Source organism: Arachis hypogaea, chromosome 3 (genome assembly GCF_003086295.3).
Source record: "Arachis hypogaea cultivar Tifrunner chromosome 3, arahy.Tifrunner.gnm2.J5K5, whole genome shotgun sequence".
Classification (NCBI taxonomy): domain Eukaryota; kingdom Viridiplantae; phylum Streptophyta; class Magnoliopsida; order Fabales; family Fabaceae; genus Arachis; species Arachis hypogaea.
Genome location: NC_092038.1, coordinates 51,333,118 through 51,342,719, shown reverse-complemented (window position 1 = coordinate 51,342,719; position 9,602 = coordinate 51,333,118). Strand labels below are relative to the sequence as shown.

The 9,602-nt window shown below is 38.1% G+C and overlaps 1 non-coding gene across 1 annotated transcript; it reads left to right on the top strand.

The window, feature by feature from the left end:
* Nucleotides 1–2,325: 2,325 nt before the first annotated feature.
* On the top strand, nucleotides 2,326–2,433 carry LOC112793039 (small nucleolar RNA R71). The gene has a single exon (XR_003197750.1). It is a non-coding gene; the product is annotated as a small nucleolar RNA R71 (small nucleolar RNA).
* The last annotated feature ends 7,169 nt before the right edge of the window (nucleotides 2,434–9,602 follow it).

The following is a 9,602-nucleotide window of genomic DNA, read 5'->3' as shown; positions in this document are numbered from 1 at the left end:
GGGTGGGGAAGTGGTTTGAATTTGAATGGTGAGGTAGGTGGGGTTTTATGAAGGATGGATGTGAGTGGTGAAGAGAAAGATGGGATTTGATAGGTGAAGGGTTTTTGGGGAAGAGGTGTTGAGGTGATTGGTGAATGGGTGAAGAAGAGAGAGAGTGGTGGGGTAGGTGGGGGTCCTGTGGGGTCCACAGATCCTGAGGTGTCAAGGAAAAGTCATCCCTGCACCAAATGGCAAGCAAAATCTCGATTTGTGCCAATTCTGGCGTTAAACGCCGGGCTGGTGCCCATTTCTGGCGTTTAACGCCAGCTTCTTGCCCTTTTCTGGCGTTTAACGCCAGTCTGATGCCCCTTTCTGGCGTTAAACGCCCAGAATGGTGCCAGACTGGGCGTTAAACGCCCAACAGCTAGCCTCACTGGCGTTTAAACGCCAGTAGGTGCGTCCTCCAGGGTGTGCTGTTTTTCTTCCTGTTTTTCATTCTGTTTTTGCTTTTTTCATTGATTTTGTGACTTCTTATGATCATCAACCTACAAAAAATATAAAATAACAAAAGAAAATAGTTAATTATAAAACATTGGGTTGCCTCCCAACAAGCGCTTCTTTAATGTCATTAGCTTGACAGAGGACTCTTATGGAGCCTCAGAAATGCTCCGAGCTATGTTGGAACCTCCCAACACCAAACTTAGAGTTTGAATGTGGGGGTTCAACACCAAACTTAGAGTTTGGTTGTGGCCTCCCAACACCAAACTTAGAGTTTGACTGTGGGGGCTTTGTTTGGCTCTGTTTTGAGAGAAGCTCTTCATGCTTCCTCTCCATGATGACAGAGGGATATCCTTGGGCCTTAAACACCAAGGATTCTTCATTCACTTGAATGATCAACTCTCCTCTATCAACATCAATCACAGCCCTTGCTGTGGCTAGGAAGGGTCTGCCAAGGATGATGGATTCATCCATGCACTTCCCAGTCTCTAGGACTATGAAATCAGTAGGGATGTAATGGTCTTCAACTTTAACCAGAACATCCTCTACAAGTCCATGGACTTGTTTTCTTGAGTTGTCTGCCATCTCTAGTGAGATTTTTACAGCTTGTACCTCAGAGATCCCTAACTTCTCCATTACAGAGAGAGGCATAAGGTTTACACTTGATCCTAAGTCACACAAGGCCCTCTTGAAGGTCATGGTGCCTATGGTACAAGGTATTGAAAACTTCCCAGGATCCTGTCTCTTTTGAGGCAGTTTCTGCCTAGACAAGTCATCCAGTTCCTTGGTGAGCAAAGGGGATTCATCCTCCCAAGTCTCATTTCCAAATAACTTGTCATTTAGCTTCATGATTGCTCCAAGGTATTTAGCAACTTGCTCTTCAGTGACATACTCATCCTCTTCAGAGGAAGAATACTTATCAGAGCTCATGAATGGCAGAAGTAAGTCCAATGGAATCTCTATGGTCTCAGTTTGAGCCTCAGATTCCCATGGTTCCTCATTGGGGAACTCATTGGAGGCCAGTGGACGCCCAGTGAGGCCTTCCTCAGTGGCGTTCACTGCCTCTCCTTCCTCCCAAAATTCGGCCATGTTGATGGCCTTGCATTCTCCTTTTGGATTTTCTTCTGTATTGCTTGGGAGAGTACTAGGAGGGAGTTCAGTAATTTTCTTGCTCAGCTGACCCACTTGTGCCTCCAAATTTCTAATGGAGGATCTTGTTTCAGTCATGAAACTTTGAGTGGTTTTGATCAGATCAGAGACCATGGTTGCTAAGTCAGAGTTATTCTGCTTAGAACTCTTTGTCTGTTGCTGAGAAGATGATGGAAAAGGCTTGCTATTGCTAAACCTGTTTCTTCCACCATTATTGTTGTTGAAACCTTGTTGGGGTCTCTGTTGATCCTTCCATGAAAAATTTGGATGATTTCTCCATGAAGGATTATAGGTGTTTCCATAGGGTTCTCCCATGTAATTCACCTCTTCCATTGAAGGGTTCTCAGGATCATAAGCTTCTTCCTCAGATGAAGCCTCCTTAGTACTGCTTGGTGCATTTTGCATTCCAGACAGACTTTGAGAAATCATATTGACTTGTTGAGTCAATATTTTATTCTGAGCCAATATGGCATTCAGAGTGTCAATCTCAAGAATTCCTTTCTTCTGACTAGTCCCATTGTTCACAGGATTTCTTTCAGAAGTGTACATGAATTGGTTATTTGCAACCATTTCAATCAGTTCTTGAGCTTCAGTAGGCGTCTTCTTCAGATGAAGAGATCCTCCTGCAGAGCTATCCAAAGACATCTTGGATAGTTCAGAGAGACCATCATAGAAAATACCTATGATGCTCCATTCAGAAAGCATATCAGAAGGACACTTTCTGATTAATTGTTTGTATCTTTCCCAAGCTTCATAGAGGGACTCTCCTTCCTTCTGTCTGAAGGTTTGGACTTCCACTCTAAGCTTACTCAATTTTTGAGGTGGAAAGAACTTTGCCAAGAAGGCATTGACTAGCTTTTCCCAAGAGTCCAGGCTTTCTTTAGGTTGAGAGTCCAACCATGTTCTAGCTCTGTCTCTTACAGCAAAAGGGAATAGCATAAGTCTGTAGACCTCAGGGTCAACCCCATTAGTCTTGACAGTGTCACAGATTTGCAAGAACTCAGCTAAGAACTGATGAGGATCTTCCAATGGAAATCCATGGAACTTGCAATTCTGTTGCATTAGAGAAACTAATTCAGGCTTAAGCTCAAAATTGTTTGCTCCAATGGCAGGGATAGAGATGCTTCTCCCATAGAAATCGGGAGTAGGTGCAGTAAAGTCACCCAGCACCTTCCTTGCATTGTTGGCATTGTTGTTTTCGGCTGCCATGTGTTCTTCTTCTTTGAAGAATTCGGTCAGGTCCTCTAAAGAGAGTTGTGCTTTGGCTTCTCTTAGCTTTCTATTCAAGGTCCTTTCAGGTTCAGGATCAGCCTCAACAAGAATGCCTTTGTCTTTGCTCCTGCTCATATGAAAGAGAAGAGAACAAGAAAATGTGGAATCCTCTATGTCACAGTATAGAGATTCCTTAAAGTGTCAGAGGAAAAGAAGAGTAGAAGACAGAAGTAGAAAATTTGAACTTATCAAAGAAGATGGAGTTCGAATTTTGCATTAAGGGATAGTGTTAGTCCATAAATAGAAGGATGTGAGAAGGAGGGAAGTAATTTTCGAAAATTAAGTAAAAGGTTTTGAAAACATTTTTGAAAACACTACTTGATTTTCGAGAATGAAAGTGGAAAAGAAATCAAGTGATTTTTGAAAAAGATTTTAAAATTAGAAATCAAAAAGATTTGATTGAAAACTATTTTGAAAAAGATGTGGTTAAGAAAATATGATTAGTTTTAAAAAGATGTGATTGAGAAGATATGATTTGAAAAACATTTTAAAAAAAAAAGATTTGATTTTGAAAATTAAAAACTTGACTAACAAGAAAAGATATGATTCAAACATTAAACCTTCCTCAACAGAAAAGGCAACATGCTTGAAGTGTTGAATCAAATCATTAATTGATAGTAAGTATCTTTGAAAATGGAAAGAAATTGATTTTGAAAACACATGATTGAAAAGATATATTTGAAAAAGATTTGATTTTGAAAAACTTTGAAAACCTGAAAAAAAATTGCATTGAAAAACAGAATCTTCCCTCTTGTGCCATCCTGGTGATAAACGCCCAGAATGGTGCACATTCTGGCGTTTAACGCCCAAAACTATACCCTTTTGGGCGTTAAACGCCCAACCAGGTACCCTGGCTGGCGTTTAAATGCCAGTCTGTCCTTCTTCACTGGGCGTTTTGAACGCCCAGCTTTTCTGTGTAATTCTCTGCTGTATGTTCTGAATCTTTAATTTCTCTGTAGTATTGACTTGAGAAGACACAAATAAAAAACATTTTTGGATTTTTAATAATAAGGAAAAATCAAAATGCAACAAGAATCAAATAACTATGCATGCAAGACACCAAACTTAGCAGTTTGTATACTACTGACACTAATGAGAATGCATATGAGACACATAAAACACTCAAGTCAAGAGAATTCAAAGATCAGAGTAAGAAATCATCAAGAATTATTTGAAGATCCTTAAGAACACATGAATGGATGCATGCAATTGACACCAAACTTAACATGAGACACTAGACTCAAACAAGAAATTTTTGGATTTTATGATTTTTTTTTTTATTTTTTTGTGTTTTTCGAAAATTAAGTGGAAAAAGATATCAAAATTCTTAATGAGAATCCCAGAAATCATGCAATGTTAGTCTAAAGCTTCAGTCTAAAGGAATTAGACATGGTCAGCCAAGCTTCAGCAGAACATTGCATTCAAGAGCTAAATTGATGAAGATCAATCAGCTTTGGTGATGATAAGAACATCACCTTGAAACACTAGAATTCATTCCTAAGAACTCTGAAGAAAAAATACCTAATCTAAGCAACAAGATGAACCGTTAGTTGTCCAAACTCAACAATCCCCGGCAACGGCGCCAAAAACTTGGTGCACGAAATTGTGATCAATACTTTTCACAACTCAAATAATCCCCGGTAATGAATCCAAAAACTTGGTGTTCAATACCATGGCATAAACACAACTTCGCACAACTAACCAGCAAGTGTACTGGGTCGTCCAAGTAATAAACCTTACGCGAGTAAGGGTCGATCCCACAGAGATTGTTGGTATGAAGCAAGCTATGGTCATCTTGTAAATCTTAGTCAGGCAAACTCAAATGGATATGGTGATGAACGCATAAAAACATAAAGATAAAGATAGAGGTACTCATGTAATTCATTGGTAGGAACTTCAGATAAGCGCATAAAGATGCCTTCCCTTCCGTCTCTCTGCTTTCCTACTGTCTTCATCCAATCCTTCTTACTCCTTTCCATGGCAAGCTTATGCAAGGGTTTCACCGTTGTCAGTGGCTACCTCCCATCCTCTCAGTGAAAATGTTCCTATGCTCTGTCACAGCATGGCTAATCATCTGTCGGTTCTCGGTCAGGCCGGAATAGAATCCAGTGATTCTTTTGCGTCTGTCACTAACGCCCCGCCTGCTAGGAGTTTGAAGCACGTCACAGTCATTCAATCATTGAATCCTACTCAGAATACCACAGACAAGGTTAGACCTTCCGGATTCTCTTGAATGCCGCCATCAGTTCTAGCCTATACCACGAAGACTCTGATCTCACGGAATGGTTGGCTCGGTTGTCAGGCGAGCACTCGGTTGTCAGGCGATCAACCATGCATCGTGCAATCAGGAATCCAAGAGATATTCACCCAATCGAAGGTAGAACGGAGGTGGTTGTCAGTCACACGTTCATAGGTGAGAATGATGATGAGTGTCACGGATCATCACATTCATCAAGTTGAAGAACAAGTGATATCTTAGAACAAGAACAAGCGGAATTGAATGGAAGAACAATAGTAATTGCATTAATACTCGAGGTACAGCAGAGCTCCACACCTTAATCTATGGTGTGTAGAAACTCCACCGTTGAAAATACATAAGAACAAGGTCTAGGCATGGCCATGAGGCCAGCCTCCAAATGATCTAAGATAGCATAACAATGAAGATAGCTACCCCTCGATGTCTCAATACAATAGTAAAAGGTCCTACTTATAGAAAACTAGTAGCCTAAGGTTTACAGAAATGAGTAAATGACATAAAAATCCACTTCCGGGCCCACTTGGTGTGTGCTTGGGCTGAGCATTGAAGAATTTTCGTGTAGAGACTCCTCTTGGAGTTAAACGCCAGCTTTTATGCCAGTTTGGGCGTTTAACTCCCATTCTTGTGCCAGTTCCGGCGTTTAACGCTGGGATTTCTGAGGGTGACTTTGAACGCCGGTTTGGGCCATCAAATCTTGGGAAAAGTATGGACTATCATATATTGCTGGAAAGCCCAGGATGTCTACTTTCCAACGCCGTTGAGAGCGCGCCAATTGGGCTTCTGTAGCTCCAGAAAATCCACTTCGAGTGCAGGGAGGTCAGAATCCAACAGCATCTGCAGTCCTTTTCAGTCTCTGAATCAGATTTTTGCTCAGGTCCCTCAATTTCAGCCAGAAAATACCTGAAATCACAGAAAAACACACAAACTCATAGTAAAGTCCAGAAAAGTGAATTTTAACTAAAAACTAATAAAAATATACTAAAAACTAACTAGATCATACTAAAAACATACTAAAAACAATGCCAAAAAGCGTACAAATTATCCGCTCATCACCTTCTCACTTACATGTTGTAGCTACCTTGTAGTTGAGAACCCCATTCTTATTTTGCATTCACCCCAACTATATCTTCTTTGCTTTCATATCTTTGTTTTTAGGCTTAATTAATCTTCTTCCTTTTTCTCCCCTTTCAGGCTGGCCACCAAGAAGGAAAAGGAAAAGCTTCTAAATGGAGTGAACAACAAGTCCTACGATACAATCCTTTGAAGAAGCTTATCACTTGAGAGAAGCAAGAAATTAAAATGCAAGGAATGTAAATAAGCATGCAAGGAATTAAATGAAAGCAAGTAAAGGAAATGAAAATGGAAATTAGGTGCTAAAAAGGACTCTTGGTGATAATTGGGGAATTAAGGATTCCTATCCTAGTTGTGGACCACAAACATGCCAATTGTGTGGAATTAATCCTAATTAGTCAATCCTACTTGAGAATTAGTCAAAAAGGCATAATTGATTCCAATCCCTAAGTCCTAAGTCAACACTAGTGGGTCACTTAGAGTCAAGGGAAATCAAACCAATTAACAATCCTCGCACAATGCGGAATGGACATCTGCAACTCAGATCCAACCAAACACTTAATTTCTCAACCAAGAGTGTGAAAACTAAACATGCAAGGAATACAAAATCAAAGCAATAAAAGTCAAAGCAATTAAATGCAAGGAAAGGAATAAGTCAAGTAGGCATAGTTGATTTCAATCCATAAGTCCTATGTCAACACTTAGGGTCACATAAAGTCAATGGAGACCAAATCAACTAACTACTCTAATGTATCAAACAAGAATGGACATCAATGACTCAAGGGTCACCAAAGTCATCAATTTCAAGCCAAGAGTGGAGGAAAACTAAACAAAAACTAAGCCAAGTATTTTATCAAATACTTGGTGTGCATGAAAATAAAATAATATTAATTGCATTAAAAATAAAATCTAAAATACCAAAAGCAAAAAAATGGAAATAACAACTAAAGAAAGCAATAAATGACATAAAACATAAATTGCATTAATTAAAATTAAATGTAACATGAGTGTCATAAAACATAAAAATGACAAAATAAAGGAAATATAAGAGAAATGAAGAAGAACAAAGATGCAATAACAATAAATGACAAGGAAAAGTAAATGAAAACATGAATTAAAAGTAGGAATTAAAAGAAATTAAACTAAAGAATCCTAATTCTAGAGAGAAGGGAGAGCTTCTCTCTCTAGAAAATGAACTACACGATGCTAAACTAACCCTAATTGCTCCCCCTTCACATGGAAGGAGGCCATCTTTGATATAACACCCAATCAGCTTCAGAAGGCCCAAAATTGGGCTCTGGAGGCCCAAAAATCACCCCAGCGATTTGCATTAAATGAGTCACGCGTTGGGACCTGTGCGTACGCACAGTGTATGCGTACACACACTTGCTGATTTTCTTACTATGTGTACACACACACACATGGCTGTGTGGTTCTTGTGCATATGCACAGGGGGTTGTGTGCACGCACACTCCAATGTGTGCTTCTCCTTTGATTTCTTCATGTTTTTCCCAATTCCATGCTTTTCTTCCACTCTTATCAAGCCATTCCAACCTATTACACCTGAAATCACTCATCAAAACCATCAAGGCATCGAATGGGATGAAAGTGGGATAAAATTGATTAAATTAAGCACAAAATAGCATGTTTTCACAATTAGGAATAATTTAGGGAGAGAACACAAAAGTATGCTATTTGGATGAATAAATATGGGTTTATATGATGAAATCCACTCAAATCAAACCAAAATATATCGTAAAATATGGATTCATCAATTCTTCCACACTTAAACAATAGTATGTCCTCATGCTAATCATAATCAAAGGAGAATGATCAAAGGGTAAGCAATTTATTAAATGCAACTACTTACATGCATGCAACTATACTAATATATATATATATACACACACACACACTATAATTTCCTATTGAGTTTGGAAAAAACAAACAAAAGAATCTCAACAATCCAAAGTATAACTTAGGGCCAAGACAAGAAAATATAGCAATACAATCAATGTCTAAAGATTTTAGTTGAAATTTTCAAAAACTAACAACCAGAAAACTTGCAAGAAGGTATAAGATACGGGATGATATCATAGAATTGAGCAATTGAACCCCTCACCGGAAATGCTTACACTCTAATCGCTCAGTGTTTAGGGCTTAATCACTCAATGCTCCTTTAATCATGCTTTTCAAAGATTTGCAAGTCGTCTAACAATCAACTAATATTTGATGAATGAATGCAAATATCATGAGGACTTATGAGGGTTGTAATGGGGCTAGGGTAAGGGTAGGATTAATATGGTTAAGTGGGCTAATAGATTGGATCTTTGATTAGCTCAAGTATCCCACCTAATCATATATCGTCCTATATACATAGCAAAACAACCTAACTACCCATTTATCCACTTTTCACATTCGCTCATGCATGCTTCTTTTCAATTCTACTACATATGCATCCCTTTATGATTATTATCATTCATTCTCTTTTTTTCTTTTCTTTTCTTTCTTTCTCTCTTTCTTTTCTCTTTTTTTATGTAAAGTATGTACACCAAAATTTTTTTTTATCATATAAGAGAGATGCATATGTTTTAAGTAATAGATACATGAATGACTACCCATTTTTTCCAAATATTCACAGCGAATACCCATAGTAAACTAACTACCAATGTTTTTCCATAAATTCCCCCCACACTTGATTAACACACACACTCAAGCCCAAACTAATCAAAGATACAATTCAAGGACATAATGGTTTTTCAGTTAGGGCAAATGATGTGCTTAAAATTAGAACAAAGGAGAATTAAAGGCTCAAAAAGTGGTTTACAAGGGTAGATGTAAGGGTTGGCCATATGGGTTAGTGAGTTCAATTTCAAAAAATGGCCTCAATCATACTAAATGCAATTCAAAACATCAAACATAGGACATATAGACTAAAGTAAATCTAAGATCATAATCATAAAAAGGAGTATAACACACAAGAACAAAAATTGTGATTGAAAGTATACAACCACACAATCAAAGCTCAAATCTCACTTGGTATTTGTTCAAGCTCTTTTCTATGTTCCATATAAAAGATACTTCAAGCAAGTTCAAAAATATTTTTTTTCAAATCCAATCAATGGAATGCCCAAAAAGAGATTTCTTGAAAATTCTTTGTTGTTTTACCAAACTTATTCAATCTAACATGCAACATGCAAGTATGTACTACCATAATACTATAAGCATTAAAGAAATATATACAAACAAACCAAACGAAGTGCAAATAAGAACAAAAATTGCAAAAATTGAAGAAAAAGAACAAAAAGAGTATTGCAAAGTGTCTAATAAAAGAATTTTACCCCCCTCGAAGCTGGCGATCCTCCCCCACACTTAA